Source organism: Muntiacus reevesi, chromosome 2 (assembly GCF_963930625.1).
Source record: "Muntiacus reevesi chromosome 2, mMunRee1.1, whole genome shotgun sequence".
Taxonomy (NCBI): Eukaryota; Metazoa; Chordata; class Mammalia; order Artiodactyla; family Cervidae; genus Muntiacus; species Muntiacus reevesi.
The window spans coordinates 79,070,473-79,093,682 of record NC_089250.1 but is presented as its reverse complement, the minus strand read 5'-3'; the positions used below and the strand labels follow the sequence as shown (position 1 = coordinate 79,093,682).

General features: G+C 49.8%; 1 protein-coding gene across 5 annotated transcripts in view; it reads left to right on the top strand.

The window, feature by feature from the left end:
* The first annotated feature begins 21,886 nt into the window (after positions 1–21,886).
* Positions 21,887–23,210, top strand: part of BCAS1 (brain enriched myelin associated protein 1) — a 123,441-nt gene continuing 122,117 nt past the window's right edge. For all 5 annotated transcript variants that reach the window (XM_065922216.1, XM_065922211.1, XM_065922215.1 and 2 more), the window contains exon 1: positions 21,887–21,990. The gene's annotated coding sequence lies outside the window, so the exon portion shown is untranslated. The remainder of the gene's footprint in view (positions 21,991–23,210) is intronic.

Here is a 23,210-nt window from a genome sequence, read left to right as displayed (position 1 = left end):
CCGCCCCCATGTCAGTCATCACAGCACCGAGTTGAGTTCCCTGTGCTGTACGGCAGTTTCCCACTAGCTGTCTATTTCTAAGTTTGTTTTAAAGCTTTAGTTTTCATGTTGACCATGAGCTGTGAGGTGGAATGGCCTCCAGTGTTCGGATGAGGAGACAGAAGCTTGGCAGGGTTAAGAGATGTGCCGCGGGTCCCAGGGCCAAGGAGTGGTCAACCCCATCTTTGAGCCCAGCTTTCCTTGTGACCCCAGAGCACGGGTTCTCAATTTTTACAATTTATGTCTTCAAATGAGTATCTGAAAAAAAAAAAAAAATCCAAACAGCAGACACCGCATCAGTTTGCGCTCATCCTTAGCAGGTGCAGAGAGACAAGCTGCCCATGTGGGGCCCCCGCTGCCCCACTGGATCAGGATGGCCTGTGTGACTGGTTGGTGTTGTGACGTGGTGTGTGATTGCCACGGCTGGGTCAGAAAAGGCATTGTGACCTTCACCTTGCGCTCTCCTGGATCCCTCTCTGGGGGCAGCCAACCACCACGTCACGAGGACGCTCAAGAAGTCCTGCGGAGCGGCCACGGGACACAGAGCAGAAGCCTGCTGCCAACAGCCCGGACTACCCACCCGGCCTGCGGGCGAGTCAGCTTGGAAGCGGGGCCCCCGCCCAATACGCCTGGGACAGCGTACAGTCATCTTGACTGCAGTCTTGAGAGACAGAACCGTCCAAGAACCCCTGCATTTTTTTGGTATAATTTGTTACACAGCAACAGCTAACTAACATAAAAGGGGAAGGTGTTCTCAAGGGAGAGATTGTAACAGTGAACCGTGAAACCTAAGATGGATAAGGAAGGAAGTGAAGAATCGTAGGCTGTGCAGTTGGATGGATATAACTGAATAAAGTCAAAACATCCCGTCACGGTGTTCACCCAGGCCCTTGCGCGCTCTGACATAATCTCTCGCTCACTAAGCATGTTCCACCCTGGTTCCACTGATGCCATTGTTCCTTCAACAACCCAAACCCACTCCAGCCTGGGGACTTCTTGCAATTGCAGTTCTTTACCTGGTACCTTCTTCCTCCAGATCACTGCATGGCTGGTTCTTTCTCATTCTGAGTCTCAGCGTTAAAATAGCTTATTCAGAGAAAACCGACACCTGTAATGACCCCCCTGCTCCCACTAAGCTATCCTGCAACATCACCCTATTTTATTTCCTTCATATCCCGTCGCCCTGTCTGAAATGATTCTATGTATTTGCTTGTCTGGTTACATGTCTTCTCAACAAGCGTGTAAGAGGGTGGGGGGCTGGAACTTCCCTGGCCGTCCAGGGGTGAAGGCCTCACCTTCCAATGCCGGGGTGCCGGCTGACCCTTTGGCCACGGAGGGGTCACAAGACAAAACTGCTGGGTGGGTGAAAAGCAGCAGACGCGGAGGACAGCTTGCATTCTGACACAAACAGTGCACGTTCCGACGACAGGGAGATGCACGTCAGACGGGAACTGGGGACACTGGGGAAGCAGACAGGCGGGGCCAAGACAGCTCCCGCCGCGGAGGCAGTCCTGACTCCCCTCCGGGAAGGGCGCCAGTCTCTGCGGATCCGCGTGGAACGTTAACGAGGGTCCGCACGTGTCGGGGAGGAGGCGGGAAGGGGTCTCCCCCTTGACCAGCCCTCCATCTGATCCGATCCGGAGACGCTTCCGGGGGACCTGTGCTCGGTTCATCGTGACTTCTGTGGCCCCTGAATATGGCCACACAGCGAAGCCAGAGTTATCTGGGAGGCCGTTCCTCCAATTTCACAGAACACAGTGCAGCTTCAAAGACAATTCCACCAAAATGTGAGTGATCTCCTGTTCATTCACTGCCGCATATCAGTTCACCTTCCAGCCTAACTGGGCCCTCTGAACCTGATACTGACACGCGGTGGGCAGCTAGAGCCTCGGTAGCCTCCCCCAATTACGGATTTACAAGCTGTTGGCACAGCACATTCAGGCGCTTTTTCACCGTTAAAGACAAACCCAGGAATGGTGTGGATTCTGCGCCCTGCTGCGTGTTGCTCAGCGTCCACAGTGGGGCAGCTCAGGCTCCAGAGGTTCTGCAGCCCCATGCCACGTCTGCATGGATCACTGTCCTCTCAGAGCGGAGCTCAGCGCACTGTAGGGCCGTTAAATTCATGGGCGATGTCCTCACCAAGGAAGTTAACTTCTGTCCCGAAAGGGAAAGAGATTCCCCTCTTTCAGATGGGAGGCATTGGTGTATGTTTTGAAAGCTGTTAGCACAGCAATGAGGAATTCATCTTCATAGTCAGGGACTGGGGTGATTAATAACCAATAATTCCTAATAAGAGCCTGATTTATTGATATGTGACAGCTGTCAGCCCATAGGCATTGTGTAGCAACTGGAATGTCTTCATTTCATTCCACCTGAGACACGACTCTTAGAATGGGCCCATGAGTCACTTGAGTGGTGTAACCAGCCTTAGAAATTGAAAACAGCAGACCCAAAAAGGAAATGAGAAGATATGTCAACGATCCTTTTCTGACAAAAGATGTACAGTATTTATGGGGCTTTCTTTATCCTTTCAAAAAAATTTTTGGTCTTTTGTTTTCTTACTACACAATGTAAGTAGTACATCATGATTCTTTTTGATCATCAAGACCAATAGGCATAGCCTGAAAAGATCATCTTATGCAAGTCTCTCCACTTAAAAATCAGAACTGTCCTCCTGAATCCATCTCCTTTCACTGGAAAAAAAAAGTTCATGAAAGAGCCCTGTGGGATTTTCAGTGGAGGTTTAGGCCTTTTGTTAGACTGAGGCAGGCTCCAAGGACAGGAAGAGGAGGAGAGAAGTTCAAGAACAGAAAACTGGAAGAGAAGGCAGAGAACAGGAGAGGTGCCGAGAGGAAGCAAAAGCCAAGGAAGTCCGCGTGCCGAGCAGCGTGGGTCCCCTGATGGGGAGAAGCCGTGTGACGATGGCTGGGAAGGGGCTTGAGAAAGGGCGCCCCGTGTGGAGGCTTCGCTGGGATCGCTCACACCGCCCTTTCCACTTCTTTGCTTCCCCAGCCGCATCCATTTCTGCCCTCCTCTCTCCCTGGGAGGCTGAGCTCCGTGGTCCTCCAGATCCTTTGCCAGTGACCGCATTTGGATGCGGCCAGCGGGAGCAAGTCTAAGCAGGAAATCAGAGGATGGGAAGTGAGACAGGCCAGAACATCGCTTCTGTCACCTCTCAGGTCACATGTCCACCACCAGCTTCACCCCACGAGATGACATCTCCCTCCAGGGAGCCCAGCCTCACCATCAGCCTTCACTGGGCACCTGCAGGAAGCGTCTCCTCTTCTTGCGCTTTCAGGCCAAGTCCTCAGCACGGGCAGTGTTTCCGAAAGGTCTTTCAAGTCAACGAAAGAAATGAAAGAAACAAATGTTTGTAACCAGCGGTTACCAGGTGCTCCCAACACGAAGTCATTTCCCCCTTAAAAAAAGGACTAATTCCCCTTTTCCTACAGATCAAAGACATCATCATTACATACTAAGCACCAAGCTAATATTTTTGAGTACAGACAAAGCATTCCAGCAGACAGAAGAACTTTAAGCCCTGACGAGATGACCTCTAAGAAGTAAGAAGTGATTGCTTTCTCTTTTTTAGACTTTCTATTTTGTACTGGGGGATAGATGATTAAGAAAGAGTGCTGTGATTGCTTCAGAGGGCCAGCAGAGGAACTTACCCATACAAATACAGGTGTCCACCCTCCCCCAAACCCCCCACCAGCTGCCACGTAACACAGCAGAGTCCCTGTGCCCCGCAGCAGGGCCTTGTTGGCTATCCGTTTTAAATACAGCCACGTGTCCCTGTCCATCCCGGACCCCCTAACTACCCCTCCCCCATCCTTCCTCTCCAGCACCCTTAAGTTCACTAAGTCCGTGACTTTCTGTTTTGTAAGTTCATTTGTATCATTTTTTTAAGATTCCACATATAAGGGATGTCTTATGATATTTCACCTTTTCTGTCTGACTTCACTCAGGTCCATCCATGTTGGTGCAAATGACACCATTTTCCTTTTTTATGATTGACTAACATTCCATTGTACATACGTACTGCATCTTCAGAAAGAACTAATTTTTTATTAGAAAATAAAAGCATTTAGAAATAAGCCAAAGGAGTGTGAACTAGAGCTTCAGACGTAAAGGTGGCAACTAGATACACTCTTCCACGAAGCTTAACTGGAATCTGAGGACAGTTCTCTGGACCACATGCCCAGACCAACGTGTGAACTCATTGCTTAAGCCAAGAAAGAAAGCAACCAAGAAACAGAACTCAAAAAAAATTGTGTTGAATTCCTCTGCCGAGCGTTGGATTGCCAAAATATTTAAACCAAGGATCTTTAGGCATCCTGGTGAGACATTTTTTCCCCATATATTTTGGCCCATAGCTCAATTGTAAACCCCCTGAGTTAAATTATGTCCCAGGAATGATTACCCCAAAGAGCAGTTGTGATAAAATTACTGGGTGAACTGATCAGGAAGTTTGTGTGCAGCAAATTCATAAAGTCAGAATGAGGAAAAGTGTCCATTGTGGATGGGGCCAAAATCCCTTCCTGGGAGCAGTTTATCATGAGCTATCTGACCTACTTTTCCTATCAGCCATGCCTTCCACTAAAATTGTATTTGAACTCTGGGGTTCACATCACAGACTTAGGACTAGTTTATTATCTCATAATTTTGAAGACGACTAATAAAAATAACCAATTAAATAAGTGGTCAATTGGCCAACAATAAGCGATGGAGAAAATGGAAGAGGAATATGAAGAGAAATAAGATAACTAGTTTGGAAAACAATTTTATAAAGACTTAACATGCTTCTTAAGGGCTTTTCTGGTGGCTCGGTGGTAAAGAATTCACGCCAATGCAGGAGACACAAGAGACGTGGGTTCGATCCCTGGGTTGGGAAAATCCCCCGGAGAAGGAAATGGCAGCCTGCTCCAGTATTCTTGCCTGGAGAATCCCACGGACAGAGGGGCCTGGCAGGCACAGAGGCAACATGCTTCTCAGGGTTGAAGGCCTTTATGTGTCAGACCCAGTAAGCATCTCAAAGCTTTAAAAGATTCTGATTTGACAGTAACACTCTTTCTCTTGAAGAAAAGGCTAATGATAGCCCCCGACACACAAGAATCTCTGAGGCCTCTTTCCCAAATCCAGTCATCATCTGCAGTAAACCAAGCCTGCGCTATTTCTCACCATGTCTCGTGCTGTTTCTTGAACCCTGACTGGGATAATTACAGACTGTTATGGGAATGTCCTGAAACACCTCAAGGAAGGAATGTGTTGCATGTAAACTGGCTCCTCCATGGAAATCCATATAAGTACATGGTGTCTGGTCCACGGAACATCAAGATTCCTTTGCTGTCTCCTTCTCTCTCTTCTTCTGCACGTCTGGGCCAACTCTGCAATATTCGTGTGGGGACAGGAGTTCATTCTTAACCTAAGGATGATCAGTTCACAAGGTCAAAAAGGTGAGTGAGCCTCCCTCCCCTTCCCCTCAGCTACCAGCCTGTCGACAACTCAGGAGACGCCACCTCTTTGAAAGGCGCCCCAGAGCACTCACCTCTGCCTCTGCCGAGCTGCCTCCTGTTGGGGACCCTGCCAAAGATGTGTTTCCTCCACTCTCTCCTCTGAGCCTTCGACGTTTAGAAACAGTTGTGTTTGCTCAGCCGCTCAGTCGTGTCCAACTCTTCGCGACCCCCTGGACTATAGCCCGCCAGGCCCCACTGACCGTGGAATTCTCCAGGCAAGAATACTGGGCCAGGTTGCCATTTCCCTCTCCAGGGGACCTTCCCGACCCAGGGATGGACCCAGGCCTCCTGTCTGGGTGGGCAGATTCCTTACCAGTGTGCCAGCTCGGAAATCCTAGTGGCAGCAATGAAAAGAAGTCAGTGTTTTCTGGGTCATGGGAATGAAAAGGCGCTAGTTTGAATTCTTTTTTCTCCTCTCTTCTTCAAATGTCATAATTCTTCCCAAATTCCATGCTGCTCAAAACATGACCAAGATACATTTTTCACATAAAGTGCGACATTGTTTCCTGACATACCCACCACAGACAGCTAACGCTTGGCTTGACGCACCTTACCCCCAACTGCAACACACACAGGCACCCACACACATCACACGTACATGCGTGTTTAGCCTCAGAAGAACGTCAAGGACGTGTTCACTTATTGGTGAGGTCATAAAACATATATTCCCCTAAAGGTTTTCATCTCAGCTACTTTAAGGCTGATGGGACTAGGATCTGATTTTTTTTTCCCACAACAACCTGAAAAAATATGAGAAAAATCGTGTCCTACCTATGAGAAAGAAATATCACAATGACATGTAACAGACATTTAATAAGTATCTAGAAAATACAAAACTATGTCAGTAACCAGTTGTTACTCAAGTTAGTACTGATACATATACATATGTGTGATAGTATATGCTTATATGAGCATGCATCAGTGCTAACTTGATACATATATATATATCTGTATAGCAAGCACTTATATGAGTATTTAGGTGTATATAAAAATATGATTTAGAGTGGAATGTGCTGAAGTTGAGTCTGCTATGGTATGTGGCAGAAAATTCCAGCTATAAGAAGACCCTCTCTTATTTTTCCAAATTTTTATTGAAGTATAGTTAATCTGCAGTGTTGTGTTGGTTTCAAGCGTACAGCAAAGTCATTCAGTTACACATATGTATGTATCTGTTCTTTTTCAGGTTCTTTGCCCTTACAGTTTATTACAAAATACCGAGTACATTTCTGTATGCTACACGGCAGGTCCCTGTTGGCCGTCTATTTCGTATATAATTATGTGGATCGTTAATCCCAAACTCTTCATTTACCTCGCCCCACCTTTCTCCTGTGGTAACCATAAACTTGTTTTCTATGTCTCTGGAAGACCCTGACTTTGAAGAAAATAAATTTATGGGAGAAAAAATGGGGTGGCGGGCAGACTCAAAGATTTCCCTGCATTTTGGACCAGGCATCTAAAGAACAACCCAGAGCAATAAATCATTTTCTGCTTCCTGTTCACACGTTTTTCGCATATTTCTTTTAATTAGCTGCCTGCCTGGCCCGTTTTTCGCAGCAATAGGCCCCCTGAACTCGTGCCCCGGGTATTTCGTGAGCTCTGAGTGACGGTCCCATTCTTCTCTAAACTCAAGCCTGATGCGCGTCTTCCAGGCCCTGCTGGGCTCCGCTCTGGCACCAGTGGAGGCAGAGACAGACCAACGTGTCTCCTCGCCCGGCTCCCTGGCAGGAGGCAGCCTGGCTGCCCCGGTGAGGGTGAGGATCAGTGCCTAGGGAACCCGGTGACCTCCACTCCCCGACCTGGGCTGAGTGAGTCACACCCAGGCCTGCCGTTGCTTCTCCTAGCTGGGTCTGGCGAGCCCGACAGACAGGCAGTTTGCCTTTTGATGTGCCAGACACAGGAGTGACTCAGGCGGGCCCTCTCCGGAGGGAGCGCGGAGAAGCTCTGGAGGGCAGGCAGCCTTTGTGAGGTCTCTGCTCCAGCCGGGATGAGGGCTCTTCAGTCACTCTCCCCCTCTCTTTCCCTGAAAGAACCGGAGGATGAATCACCAGCTTGAAGGAGCCTGTTCTTTCCTTGCTAATAAACAAAATTCAAACCTCCAAGCCCCATTAAACATTCCCTCTGACGTGGCCTGATTCCCCACAGACGGAAGGCATCGGATGGCGAGGCGCGTGGTTTGCCCAGGTGAACACACCTTCCTTGTGGACTGCAGGTGGTTTTCCACACGGGGTTCTAGACCTGGGAGGTGGCGGAGGCGAGATCTGGGAACTCTGGGAAGACAGTCGCCACCTGGGTGGACGTGTGCGCGCGCGGGTTTTGGGGACGAGATTCACAGTGTTTCTTACGTTTGTGCTCAGAACCAGGCACTGTCCTCAGCTCTCATTTAACCCTCCCAACTCACTCAGGAGTTGCTGCTGCAATTTTCCTTATCCCCATCTTACAAATCTCAAATTAACCAACCGATAAAACCAACCAACAACCACGAGTCAGACCCGGCATGCTGGTTCCAGCACATGAGCTCCAGGTCCCTGCACTGCAGCGCCTCCTGCAGTGAGACAGAAGTAAAGCAACTGATGTGTCCTCTGGTTCCGGCTTCCCTGTGGCTCAGGTGGTCAAGAATCCGCCTGCAGTGCGGGACCTGGGGTTCAATCCCTGGGTTGGGAAGATCCCCTGGAGAAGGGAAACGCAGCCCACTCTAGTACTCTTGCCTGGAGAGTCCCCTGGGCAGAGGAGTCTGCTGGCGATAGTACATGGGGTCGCACACTTTCACTTTACTGAACCTAGTCTGAGTGGGAAACTGTGAAGAGAATTTAGACCCAACAAAGGAGAAACGGAAAGTGATCTGGGCTCTCTGTTGCTTAGGCTACCAGGTTATTTAGCATACTTTCCTGGGCTTAGTAGGCACAGCTTATGTAAAATCTTATGAGCAACAGCTGCCTGCAAAATTCATCTAATATCCCCAGAAACCGGGTTTCCTCCCTTGGATCTTCGATGTCCCCAGACAAAGATACTCTGTCTCCCCACCATCATTTCACAGAGAATATATTCTCTAGGGACACACACAACTAGGGAGGTGGGTCTTCACAGGAGCAACAAGTTCACATTGAATGAGATAAGCATTGTCCACAGTCCACTGTTTCTCTCTCCCAATGTAATGTGGGATACAAATTTATTCTTGGTTCCCAGGTAGCTCAATCAGTAAAGAATATGCCTACAATGCAGGAGAAAGTGAAAGTGAAAGTTGCTCAGTCGTGTCCGACTCTTTCGACCCCCTACAGTCCATGGAATTCTCCAGGTCAGAATACTGGAGTGGGTAGCCTTTCCCTTCTCCAGGGGATCTTCCCAACCCAAGGATCAAACCCAGGTCTCCCACACTGCAGGCGGATTCTTTACCAGCTGAGCTATAAGGGAAGCCCACAATGCAAGAGACCTGGGTTTAATCCCTGGGTCAGGCAGACCCCCTGAAGAATGAAATGGCACCCACTCCAGTATTCTTGCCTGGGAAATCCCATGGACAGAGGAACCTGGCGGGCCACAGTCCATGTGGTTGCAGAGGCAGACACCACTTAGAGAACAAACCACCACCATCATCTTGGTCACAGACTCTGGTGGAAGGAGACAGAGTCCTGTCTGTTATTTAATGGTTGGAGCAAGATGCCTGTAAAAAACATTAGCCACGGAAGTGTTAGTGGTCCTAGTATTATTTATACTACTTACAGACTTTGTTTATGGGCCAGATTCTGTGCTAGAGGTACGACATATTTTACATCATTTAATCTCCACAACTTTCCACGGGAGTTTCTCTTATCACCTATGTTTTGCTGATAAGAAACAGAAGTGGCCAGAAGTCGAGTAAGAAGCTGAGTAGAGTCACACACGACAGAAATTCTGACCGTGAACCAAACCAACGTGACCAGTCACATGAGGCATCTGCCCACCACTGGGTCTGGAAGTGAGTATCTGTGTGTATGAGTGTGTATGAGTGTGTATGAGTGTATCTGTGTGTATGAGTATCTGTGTGTATGAGTGTGAATCTGTGTGTATGAGTATGTATCTGTATGAGTGTGAATCTGTGTGTATGAGTGTGAATCTGTATGAGTGTGTATCTGTGTGTATGAGTATCTGTGTGTATGAGTGTGTATCTGTGTGTATGAGTGTGTATCTGTATGAGTGTGTATGAGTGTGTATCTGTGTGTATGAGTGGGTATGTGTCTAACTGGTCACCCACATTTTCTTCGGTGAAAACTCACATTTCTATCTCCCATTCTTCAATTATAATGTATCTTTCCGAAATGGTTTGAAGCACAGAAACTAGTTTAGCATTTCTTTGATAGACCACATCTGCTTAATGATTTTATTGATGAGTGTTTTAGAGTAAACACATTTGTTCACCAAAGAGGAAAAATGATAATCTGGGGAAACTGCCTTGCCTTTAATGAAAGACTTAACCTGAAACTGAAATTCACGGGCTTATGACTCATCTCTGACTCACTCTCTGAGTCTGCTTGGAAATCCAGGAGAAACACTCACAGCCCAGTTGGGTGTCCCACGGCTGTTTTTCTGGTTGTTGCCTTAAAGATGCAAGAGACAGAATCAACAGTGCGTGATAAAGGAACCAGCCCTCCCTCGCAGGCTGTGTCTTGTTCCAAGTTCTGAGGTGGAGATGGTTCCAGTGGCTGCCTTCATGGAGGAAAGAGTAGTATTTGGATATTAATGGTTTACTAAGTTGTATTTTTTGTTCTATTTTTGAACTTTGCTAAGCAAAAACCCTGCACCTTCTGAACCTGGACTCTGAACATCCTCTCTCTAGTTTACTATAAAAAGAAGATTCTTTAATAAAAACTAGGGGTGGGATGAGAGTTTAAAGCATTCTTTAATCTTAATAGCTTTCCTTGTGGTTCCTGAATTTATGGCTGAACAAGCACAAAGGGGTGAATGGTAGGCAGGAAACACAAGTAAAACATTGTCTTAATTTGAGGCCCTGATTCAGGATGAAGAATTAAGGAAATTATCACACCAAGGGTGCCTGACCTGCGTAAACAGGGCAGCCTTGGGAGAAAAACAAGACTTGACAGGAAGTGAGGTGGGAGCGCTGCTGTCCGGAAATGTGTGGACCGCTGGAAGGTTCTGCGGCCCGGGTCACCAAGGGGCAGGCTCCTAGCCAACTGCGGGCCTCAGGAAGGTTCTGCTTGGCTTGTAGGGTGTGTCTTAAACTTTTGAATTCACCAACGATTTTTAAAAATCGGGAGGTTCCAGTCTCCAAACTGGGATCTTCACTTCCGTTGGAAAGCAGTTCCCGCGGCATCGTCCGGACGGCCTGGTAACCGAATCCCCCGAGGAGGTCGGGTTTGCCCTGCGCTCCACCGCCTCCCGCGACCTCCCGCTGGCCCGGTTCACCCACTGACACTCCTGCCCCACCTTCTACGCCCTGTGGCGTTGGCATGTGTTAAAGGACCAGGCACAAGCCTTCTCTTAACTCCACTCCCCATTCATGTCCCTCCAAAATGGAAAAGGAGCAGTTGAAAAGGTAAAAGTCTGCCTATAGATTTCTTCAGCTGTGAACTTCGGTGAGGGCAGAGCCCCACACCCAGCGCATCTCGTGTCCCGAAGCATGGCTCAGCGCCCCGAGCGTCTGCTCCTCACTCTCCAGCAGTCTCCAGAGAGGAAAGATGCCTCGTCCTCTGGAATCAGTCTCATTTCCCTAGCTATTAGCACCAAGCATCCTCACGGATGTGTGTCTCAACTGAAACCTCTGAAAAAGCGCCCTAGCTCTTGTAATGTTCTTCTCCATTGTTAAAAAGCAGGACTCCTTACAGCGTTGCTTCGTGAGTCATAAAGCTTGGGGTTGTGTTTCCCTTTGAGCAGCTCCTCAGCACTCCCACTGTGGATGCAGGAAACTTCAGGTGACAAGGAGATGAGGCAGCACCCTCAAAGGCCCTGCACCCCGACACAGAGAGTCTGCCCTCTCTTTCAGGGCTTTACAGACGTGTCCTAGGAGACAACCCGCAGCCTCCACGGTAGGCACTCCGACCCCAGGATGCTCAGCCTTTCTCAAGCACTCGGCGAGAGAGACAGGGGTTGCGGAGGGAAGGAGCTGCCCTGCTCATCTATTCCTCCAGATACACGGTTCCTAGAAATGGAACTGAAAGCAGGATGCAGCACAGTGGTGAGGGGCTCGGCTCCGCAACCCAGAGACGAGCAGGCAGCGAGCACTGACCCCTGATGCACCTTTCGGTGGCTTCCCCATCAGGGGGCAGGAGTATAAAATGACGCCCACCCAGCAGGAGGGCTGCGGGAGTTAAAAACAATGAAGCATACCATGCACTGCACTCAGACCCTGGAATCTGTCCACTCGCTGTGATAAGGGCGGTGATGATGACAACCGTATTTACTGGAAACAGAGCGCCAGGCTCTGTTACCCACTTTACCCCCTCATAGCGCACCACGGGGCTTGCAGGATCTTAGTTCCCAGCTGGGGCTTGAACCTGTGCCCTCAGCAGTGAAAGCACCAAGTCCCAACCACCAGACTACCAGGGAACTCCATCATGCTTTTTCTTTAAATGAGAACCAATAATGGACTCAGAGATGTTAAGTAACTCTCACAAGGTCACACAGCAGTGAAATGTTGGAGCCAGAATCTGAATCTAATGTTTGCTGTCCTAACCACACTACTGTCTACTTATTTAATGTTCATGAAAATATTGGAAGCTGGTGCTGTCAATGGCTCCATTTTACAGATGGGCAAACTGAGGCACTGAACAGCTGAATAACTTGTCTCAGGTCACCTGGGTCAGGAGTCTCTTATCCGCTGTCCTGCACGCCAGGCACTACACAGAGCCCTCCACATGAGGCTGTATTTGACCTCAGCAAACCATTTAAGAAAGGGATCATCACTCCATGTCATAAGTCAGGACACGGAGACTTGCCGACACGGTGTAAGTTGCTTCTAGTTGTTATTGTTTAGTCTCTACGTCGTGTCCAACTCTTTCGTGACTCCATGGACTGTAGCCCGCCAAGCTCCTCTGCCCATGGGGTTCTCCAGGCGATAATACCATTTCCTCCTCCAGGGTATGTTGCCGACCCGGGATTGAACCCCCGTCCCTTGCATTGCCTGCCCCGGCAGGCGGATTATCGCTGAGCCACCTGGGAAGCCCTGTTTCCAGGCACACAGCAGTCAGACAGCATCCCTGCGATCCAGCTCTGGCTGCGGCTGGCCACAGAGCCCCCAGCTGCCACAAACCCAGCGGCCGCCTCCCCCGTCCCCCGGCCCACATCACAAGTGGCCTCTTCTCTCCCTCCCCCGGATCTCTTTTCCTCCTTAGTCCAAACAGCTAGGGTTCTTTAGAGCTGGCCTCACACTGGGACTAAACTTTAACCTCAGGAACTCACTTAAAGGTCACAGGTCCCGAACAGAGACCTGGAGGTCTGCCAATGATTGCCAGCTGAACCTCGTCACCTCTAACTCATCGCAGTCACTGGGTTCACGCATTACAAAACCCAATGACATCTTCTGCTGGCCTTGGAGGCAAGCAAAAACTGCTCTCTCACCAAACAAGTAGGAAACTCAGAGAAAAATTTCGTCCCTTTGAAAAGTCTTCATGTAAATGTAATTGATCCCAGCTAAGGGACTGATCAGTTAGCTTTATAAACTTACCTAAAAGTAACAGTTCTCTCCCTAAAACTTGGAAAACTCCAAGGTAAATAGATACTCAGATTCGGTCTGTTCGCTTAGGGTTTGTTCAGGGAAGCAGAACCAGGGTGAGAGATCCAGAGGAGGGATTGCTTATGGGGCTGGACCTTGTCCAACAGTGGAAACACAGTCAGGACTCTTCACTTCTGAGTCAGGGTTTCTTCACTTCCCTCTTCTAAATCCTGTGCAGATTTCTCTTGCAGGCAACTCTGATTGTGTTCTTGTGTGAAAGAAACCTCTTGTTCACAGGCGATACTTGTTCAGGGTTTTATAAGTAAAACGGTGAGATGTCTGCAACTTGCTCTCAAATAAATAATTTGGCAGAAAAATAATGTTTGTATATAATATATTGGGCTTCCCAGGTGGCGCTAGTGGTAAAGAACCCACCTGCCAATGCAGGAGGCATAAGAGAAGCGGGCTCGATCCCTGGGTTGGGAGGATCCCCTGGAGAAGGGAATGGCAACCCACTCCAGAATTCTTGGTTGGAGTATCCCGTGGACAGAGGAGCCTGGTGAGCTACAGTCCAAATTGTCACAAAAAGTGGGACATGACTGAGCGACTTGGCACACATGCATATACTATATTATGGGCTTCCCAGGTGGCCCAGTGCTAAAGAACCTGCCTGCCAGCGCAGAAGGTGCAAGAGATGTGGGTTCATTCCTCGGGTCAGGAAGATGCCCTGGAGAAGGAAATGGCAACCCGCTCCAGTATTCTTGCCAGGGTGATCCCATGGACAGGGGAGCCTGGCGGGCTACAGTCCGTGGAGTCGCAAAGAGTCGGACACGACTGAGCACAAACACACACACATTACATCAATGTACACAGTACATGCGACATAATACACAGTGTATCTCAGAGACAGAAACAGTAAATGTGGCAAAATGTTAACCTGAAGAACGTGGGTGAAAGGTAAAAATGACATTCCTGGTGTTCATGAAACATCCTTTTCCAACATGTTTGCAGTTTGAGATTTTCAAAATAGAAAGTTGAAATTTTCTTCCAAAGTGCCTGAATGAATGCACGGACCAAGAAAATGCCACATATACACACAGCGGAATATTATTTGGCCTTTATAAAGAAGGAAATCCTGCGAAGTGCAAAAACACGGGTGAACCTTGAGCACACTGTGCTAAGAGAAAGAAGCCGTGACAGAAGGACAGATATGCACCTACATGATCCGTATGGGCAGGATCCCCCTGCATGACAGCTTTACCATCGCTCAGCTCACAGAGCGAAGGATAGAATCCTGGCGGCCAGGTGCTGAGGAGGGGCAGATACAGAGTCGCTGAAGGGTGTGTCCATTAAGATGAGGAACTTCTGTGAATGTGCCGTACACCATGGGGTCTGGAGATAACAGAGGGAAGAACTCACGTGACGTGTTCTTATCGCAGTAAAATTCAAAAACAATTTTTTAACCCAGCCCACCACAAAACCATCCACAAGAGTGGACTGTTTCTGAGTTGCCACCTGGCTTCCTGGGAAGATAAGCCCTTTGAGGAATGCCCTGGCCCTCCCTGTCTTTGCTGAGTCAGCTCAGGGTCAGACATTTCGCCTTTCGCAGGGTGTGCTGAGCCCGTAACTTGCAAGATAACGTGTACAACGTTATCTGCTTTGGATTTAATCCACGTATTGTAATGCACCGCTTTACTCACTCACACACACGCCCGTGGTCACCCGTGGGGTTTGTCCCCGTTGACACTGATCTCATCCATGAACTTGATGCCTCACTTGCCCCTGTTGTCAAGTCACACTTTAACCGTAAGGTCGCACACCTCCTTGCCCTCCCTGACCTCCCAGGAGGTCAGGAGTAACTCCGCGGGCCTGATTGCCTCTGTGCGTCTCGTCCTCCTGCAGACTGGCTGCAGCGAGTGGCAGAAACACTGCTGGCCCAGGGAGGCAGCGACACTGTGGACCCGGCCTGGGGGCTCGGCCACCTGGCCGGCCTGCGGCCCTTCTCCCGGCGCGGTCCCCGGGGCAGCAGGACGCCCGCCGCCCGAAGGCTCGCGCAGGGGACGCAGCCCCGGGGCAGCCACAGTCAATGATTAACTCAACCCCGACCACAGCGCGCACTGCATGACCTCTCCTGTGAACCCAGCGGAAAACAAGTTCTAGCACTCGGAACTGAAGTCCATCCACCCAAAACCTTTTACAGGGCCTTCAGAGCAGGAGGAAACTGCTGCTCTGAAAAACGCACATCTAAGCATAAGTGATAAACGTGTTTTACAGTCCCAACACTTTTATCACGAGGAGAGAGAACAGACAAAACAAGTAATGAAACATGATTTTTAAAATTCTGAAACATCTCAAGCATACAGAAAAGCATTCACCACCCAGCTTTGTCAGATCTTAACGTTAGAGTCATTTAGACCCCAAGACTTTTCTGAGAAGTAAAATAATACAGATAGAGTTGAATTGTTTCCCCTTTCGGGCTTCGCCAGTGGCTCAGCGGTAAATAGTCCACTTGCAATGCAGAAGATGTGGGTTCAATCCCTGGGTCGGGAAGATCCCCTGGAGGAGGAAATGGCACCCAGCTCCGGTATTCTTGCCTGGAGAATCCCACGGATAGAGGAGCCTGGAGGGCTACAGTCCACCAGGCCACAAAGAGCTGGACATGACTTAACGCGAAAACAATGACAAGTCCCTCCTTCCTCTTTTCTCGGAAATAATGGCTCTCCTGAATTTTGTATCCATTATTCCCAAACATGTTTTATGATTACCACCTGTGAACATATTCATAATGTACGGTACTGTTTTTAGGTTTCAGGCTTCACGTGTCTTCCTGTGATTTGCTCTTTATTCAACAGTTGGCTCTTGCGATCCTGCCTGGCTGATGTGGTTTATCTGGGCTCCAGCTCAGCTACTTTAGCTTTGGTGTGAGGGTCCCTTGAATGACTTTCTCCCGATCTATTTTCCCATCCTCTCGCTGCTGGGCCTTCGGTTTGTTTCCAGTTCTCACGCACTCACGTCGCCCTGCTGTCAAGGTCCACGTGCTCTGCTCGAGGGCTCCTCCGGGACGTCCCGGAGCTGCTGGGACACTGGGCTGCACTTGCGCTTTCTGATTCAGTTCAGTTCAGTTCAGTCGCTCAGTCATGCTCTTTGCGACCCCATGAATCGTAGCACACCAGCCCTCCCTGTCCATCACCAAATCCCGGAGTTTACTCAAACTCATGCCCATCGAGTCGGTGATGCCATCCAGCCATCTCATCCTCTGTCATCCCCTTCTCCTCCTGCCCCCAATCCCTCCCAGCATCAGGGTCTTTTCCAATGAGTCAACTCTTCGCATGAGGTGGCCAAAGTACTGGAGTTTCAGCTTCAGCATCAGTCCTTCCAATGAACACCCAGGACTGATCTCCTTTAGGATGGACTGGTTGGATCTCCTTGCAGTCCAAGGGACTCTCAAGAGTCTTAAGCAACTTGGCCAGAGCCATACGGCAAGGAATTGGTGAACACAGCATTTGGATCATCCCCCTAAGCTGCATAGCCTCAGAAAAATTTATTTCCTTTGTTTCCATTTCCTCACCTGTAAAAAGCAGGAAAATCATCACACTGGTTTAGTAAGGATGGATCTGATGATACAGTACAGGTAACGCAGAACAGTCACAAGCACATGGAAAGCCCTTCAACAATGATTAGCTATCATTATTTTTCTGTTTAGTAAATCTGCTGTTTAAGAATGTTATAAATAAACAATGTTAAAATGAAAAGCTAAAATTGGGGGCCTCTGCTGTCACAAGTGTCTCATTCTAAGGGATTCAAATAATTCTGGCCACCACTGTCTCAGCTCAGCGTGTCTTTATCAGGGCAAGATGGTGCTCTCTTTGGGTCTGGCTATAGCCAGCCTCACCAGTTATCCTAAGCACCGCTACTGTTAAAATCCACAGGAACAACCGATGCGATTGAATGTGTACCCCAGTTCAAAAGAAGGAGAAATGACTGAATAATCACCTAGGCCTCCAGAGAGGAATGGTAAAAAGGTTTTGCTTCATCAACAACCTTACATCATAATTAGAAAAATGTTGCTGGCCTCTGAAGAACTAGCCAGTATACAAGATATTCGAATATATTCGAATCATAGGATTCAGATCTAGAACAGCTTCAGAGATGAAAGAGTAAAAGAGTTTCAAAGCATCTTTTAAGTGAGTTTGGGAAACACCCCATCTTGGAGATTTAGACCGTGCACTGGCACATGAAAGGCTCTGGGAGATTCTGTAATGATCTTTAACTCAGTTTCACTTTCTTGGCTCTCATGTCCCTCACTAACTGGATCTCAGCATCCTTCCATTGTCAAGACCCCCTGTCCATCCTTGGGGACCAGCATCCCACAGACCTCGTTCCCTTTAGGGCTCATTGAGCTAAAGAAACTATTTTGCACACGAGGAGACAGACCCAGAGATGAAGAGGGTAGCTGAAGGATGGGGCTCGCCAGTGCAAGGTGCAGCCTTTCCACGTCACCCCATGTGTTTCCCTTTCGGGAAGATAGGAGCTCCTTACCTAACCCTGCCACCATCCCAGTGCCCGGAAAAAGCAAGTCACATTCTTACAGATCTCAGCATCTGCGCTTACAGTCTAATGCTCTCCCCCGCTCTCCTACACGGATGGTGGTGGTGTCTAGAGGCTAAGTTGTGTCCAGCGCTTTTGCAACCCCACGGACCATACAGTCTGCCAGGCTCCTCTGTTCATGGATTTCCCAGGCAAGAAGACTGGAGAGGGTCTCCTCCTCCAGGGGATCTTCCCGACCCAGGGACTGAACCCACGGCTCTTACATCTCCTCTACTGCCTGCGGATTCTTTACCACTAGCGCCACCTGGGACGCCCAATGATATTGGCACCTATTAAGTGCTGAGTTAAACAGCTTAAATTATTACTGTAATTCTTATAGCCTGTGGTTATTAGGGTTAGATGAACTAACAGAGGTTTAATAAGAAAACCATCAGAGCGGGCACTTGCCTCTTTGAAAGCCCTGGTCCTTCTATATATGGCAGTAAACTAACTTAGCCTGTTTATTGGTGATGAGTAAGAAGTCTTCCCAAGGAAGCCTCTAGAAGAGACAAAACTTTCCAATTTTTATTAATGATTATTCACTATCCTGCCAAACAAAAAGAATGCCATCTCAATTTACAGGTGCTGGAAAGACTCCGAGATAGAGTAAGCCAATCTCAAGTTCTCACAAAAGTTACAGGCACAGCCGGGCCCTTGCTCTGAAGTCTACTTCTCCAGCACAGCAGGGGCTGTCTGAGCCATCTGCCGGCACCTTCCAGGCTGGTTTGTAGCATCCCAAGGGGGAAGCGACTCGGTTTTGACTCTCAAGAGTGGGGCTGTCCGGGAGCATACGAGGGTCGAGGCGAAGCTCAGCGTCCGGCAGGCGCCAATCCCGGGTCTCCGGGCGCCGCCTGCCTGGGGTGTTCAAAAAATCCGCTCAGTCTCATGGTTTAACCTTGTCCACCCGATTCATGCCACCGTGTGAGACCGGTCCCCTGTGAACTCAATCACTCAGTGTGGAGCTTGGGACAGAGCATCACGTTCATCATGTCTGCATCTTTGGGTGAGACTTCACTCAGCTTTTCGGCTGTTAATTTTTTACAATTTGTATTTTTTTTTAATTGGAGGATGATCGCTTTACAATGTTGTGTTGATTTCTGCCATAGGACAGTGCTAATCCACCGTAACCTGTATAAATAGAGCCATAACCACACACACACACATATTCATCCCCTCCCTCTTCAGCCTCCCTTCCACCCCACTCCATCCCATCCCTCTAGGTCGACATAGCACCAGGCTGGGCTCCCTGTTATCTGACAGCTTTCCACTAGCTAGCTATTTCACACATGGGAGGGTACATGGGTTTTCCAGGTGATGCTAGTGGTGAGAACTCCACCTGCCAAAGAAGGAGATCTAAGAGATACCGCCCGATCTCTGGGTCAGGGAGGGCCCTGGGGCAGGGCATGGCAACAGCTCCAGTATTCTTCTCTGGAGAATCCCACGGACAGAGGAGGCTGGGGGGCTACAGTCCAGGGGTCACAGAGAGTCGGATACGACTGAAGCGACTTGGCACACACACGGTGTATATATGTCAACGCCACCTCTCAACTTTTCCAAACCTCCCCATTCCCAATGGTTTCCACAGGCCCATTCTCTGTATCTTTGTTCCTGTTGGGCTGTTAATTTTATTAGCTATGTAATCTCCAGGGTTTGTCTTAGAGCTTTGGTGTTCCTTTAATAAGAAGGGATGGGGGGGTAGAGAAAAGGGAAATATCTGTGGAGGGATGTCAGTGGGCTTTTGTGCTGTGATGTGTGAAACACCGGCTTCCCGGGAGGCTCCGTGAGTAAAGAACCCACCTGCCAATGCAGACAGTTGTGGAGACTGTCCCCATCGCTTGGAGACACAAGTGATGCGGCTTCAATCCCTGGGTCCAGAAGATGCCCTGGAGGAGGGCATGGCAATGCGCTCCAGTATTCTTGCCTGAAGAATCCCATGGAGGAGGGAGCCTGGTGGGCTACAGTCCACAGGGTCACAAAGAGTTAGAGACAACTGAAGTGACCCAGCACGCATGCACGCACGTACTAAACGCAGTGAATCCTCATATTCACTTATCAGGGTTTTTGCTCAGAGAAGTCAGGTAAGGTACCTAAGGAAACAGCTAGCCAGCAAGGCTCCTAAGGTTTGGATCCCGGCCCACGTTGTGCAGAGCTCGAGGTCTGGGATCACATGGCCCAGCCAGCAGCACCTCAGCGAGTCAACCACGGACTGGGCTCTTACGATCTATGCTGATGAACCGTACAGTGAAACCCCATTAAATCATGGCCTGCGGTTTAGTCCCAGAAAGCAGTACAAGAAACACAATCTACTGTTAAAAATGAATTTCAGATTTTTACATAAATTTCTCTACTGTAATTAGGGAGTTCAGTCAAGCAGGGAAGACAGATGTGAAGTTGAGTTTGGCCACATAGATGCTGCAGTGTGGAGCAGACGGGAACTGGCCAGGCAGAAAGGAGGAAGAGATAACTCCCGTGTGCCAGAGGCAGCAGACATTCCAGCAAGACCCTCCCCATCTGCCCACTCCTTCTCTATCTTGCTGACCTCACCCCCGCTTGCTTTCAAATCTCTTTACATGCCCCTCCTAGATACAAGTTGGCTACAGAACGCACAACCTCTCAACAGCATCCCAAGCAGGGAGCTTCTTCCTATAAAAATCAGGGAAGAAGACTATTCCCTGGAAGCACTCAGCAGACATTCCCAACCATATGCCCCACTGGTCTGGCTGGGTCACCTCCCCATCCACTGACCCCTGAGCTAGAAGCCTTCCATTTCCCCCGGCTCTTCACCCTTTCTTCAACATTCTGTGTCGACCAGTGAGGACTGCCTATAAGGACGTCAGGTCCCCCGCATCCCCTGACCAGTTTCAGTCAATGGGGGACCACTGCAGAAGGTCCTTGTGAGAAAAGACAGTGATGAAACAGGGGGAAATCCCCCAGAGGAGGTCTTCCCAGGGCGTGCGCTCAGGCTGACTGTGAACTCCTCTCCTCTCGAGAGGGTCCCCCCTACTTGCAAGACAAGTTGCTTCCGTCACATTCGACTCACTGCAATGTTAGGGACTGCAGCCCGCCAGGCTCCTCTGTCCATGGAATTCTCCAGGCAAGAATACTGGAGCGGGTTGCATTTCCTTCCCCAGAGGGTCTTCTGACCCAGGGTCCATCCTGCGTCTCTTGCATCTCCTGCGTTGGCAGGTGGCTTCTTTGCCCTAGTGTCATCAGGGAAAACCCCCCCCCCCCCTTTGACTCTCCTAAATTCTGTGATAACCCTCCTGGCCCTTTGGTCCAGGGAAGGTACAGCTCTGTCGCTGCTAGCCTACAATTGCTTCACTATCCCTTGGAGTCACTTGTATGTTCACACCCCTGTAAATATTCTATTTTAAATAACCCCTCCTAAATCACTTTGTAACCAGCTGTTGCTTCTTGGGGTCCTGATTTGCTACACCTTCTCATTGCCAAGAAAGAATCATGATGTAGATCAATCCTATTTTGTTACTGAATCCAAGTTGGTCTGCTCACCACAGGACAGGCCCATAATCAGGAGATGAGGTGCTGAGGCATGGAATAGCGGCTTTATTTGGAAGACCAGGCATCTGAGAAGACGGTGGACGAGTGTCCTAGACTACCACCTTACCGGGGTCTGGATGCTAGGATCTGTTACAGATCAGAGGCGGGGAGGAGGTGAGGAAGTAAAGTAAAAAGACCGTAAGATGCGGAATCTCTCCTGGCTTGGCCAGCATCGGGAGGGCATGTGTTCATTTTCCCTTCTCTGCATCTGCTCACAGGTGGGAGGGTCAGAAGGTCTCCCCGGAGCTGAATAGAGGCAGTTCAGTTTAACGTTTCGGCAGACAGGCCGTGGTGTGTGCTCACAGCTAGACAGCGTGCACTCAGAAATTACAGCAGCAAAGGCTACGGAGAGCTAGGTTAAAGCAACGGCGGCGGCCGACAGGGCGTCCGCCCGCGCCCGCCCCTGTTCCGTCCTCGCCCCGGCTGGCCGCTCCTCGCTTTGGCCGCGGGTCTCCGCGCCGCGCAGGCACGCGGCTGACGCTCGGGGCGGGGGGCGGGCGTCCCACTGCGGTGGTCTGCGTCAGCGTGCTGCCCCCAACAGGAGCGGCAAGGGCGCTTTGCTCTGTTCTCCGTGCTCCCCTTCCTGACAGCCAGCACGACGGGGTGGGCTCTGGGGTCACGGCCTCCCGCTCGGAACTGCTGCAGAGAAAGGTAAGACGTGGGGCCGGCCGAGGCGGGGCGGGGCGGCGAGGGGAAAGGCTGAGCGGGGTCCCGGGGGCGGGTACCGTGCAGACCCCGGGCCCCGTGCCTGCCTGGGTCCCGAGACCGCACGGCCAGCAGCTGCCACGTTGCGGTCCAATCTGCTGGTTCCCGGGCTCAGCAAATGTCCGGTCTTGACCTACTCAGCTTCGGAGCCTGAACCAAGACCTGGCCGGCGTGGGCATCGTCCTGGCAGGGAGCGTCTCCTACCCAAGCTCATGCAAATCACAGATCACTGGACCCAGATACCCCCACACCCAGCTTTCCAGCCCCGCTGGAGAACTTGCCTTTCTGACAAGGCCCCCAGGTGCTACAAATGACGCCTGACATTTTGAGAACCGGAGCTCTTAATTAGAACTTTTTCTTCGCTATTTTATAGCATTAGGTGGGGGCTTCCCAGGTGACGCTAGTGGTAAAGAACCTGCCTGTCAATGCAGGAGACGTAAGAGATGCAGGTTTGATCCCTGGAAGAGGGCATGGCAACCCACTCCAGTGTCCTTGCCTGGAGAATCCCACGGACAGAGGAGCCTGGTGGGCTGCCGTCCGTGGGGTCGCAGAGTCGGACACGACCGAGCGGCTTAGCAGCAGTATCAGAGCATTAACACCAGGACAGGTGTTATTTATTCTAGATGCTAATGACTCAAGCTGTTGATTTAAAAAGACAAATATTTATCATTTCACAAAGCCCCCAGCTGAAGGAGCCCTAGGCCCTGACCATCTAAAATACAATCTAAGTCTACCACCTGCTGGTGATCTTAGGAAGCGCAAAAGACGTCGTCCTGCTTGAAAAAGGCTCACTGCAGATGAACCTTGGCCAGCACGTTAGTATGGGAGACAGCAACCACCACCCTCCTGCCTTTATTTAGGACATAAACATGATTTATGTAGTTTAGAAGTCAGCCCTTAGTTGACACCTAAATGGTGCCAGGCACATAAAAATCAAAGACGTGGTAGCTAAGTAACCCTTGTCTGGTGCAAAGCATCCGAGCTTCAGCAGCGCTTGCTTATGGCTTGTATTGTTCCCGAGCTTCCTATAGGAGCCAGGTGCAGGGGATTTAAGGACCTTGCTTAACCTCACTCAGCAAAAAGTGGTGGAGACAATTCAAACCAAGTAATGTGCCCCCCTAGTTGCCGGCCCTAAATCTCCATTCTATGCTCCCTCCCAAAAAACA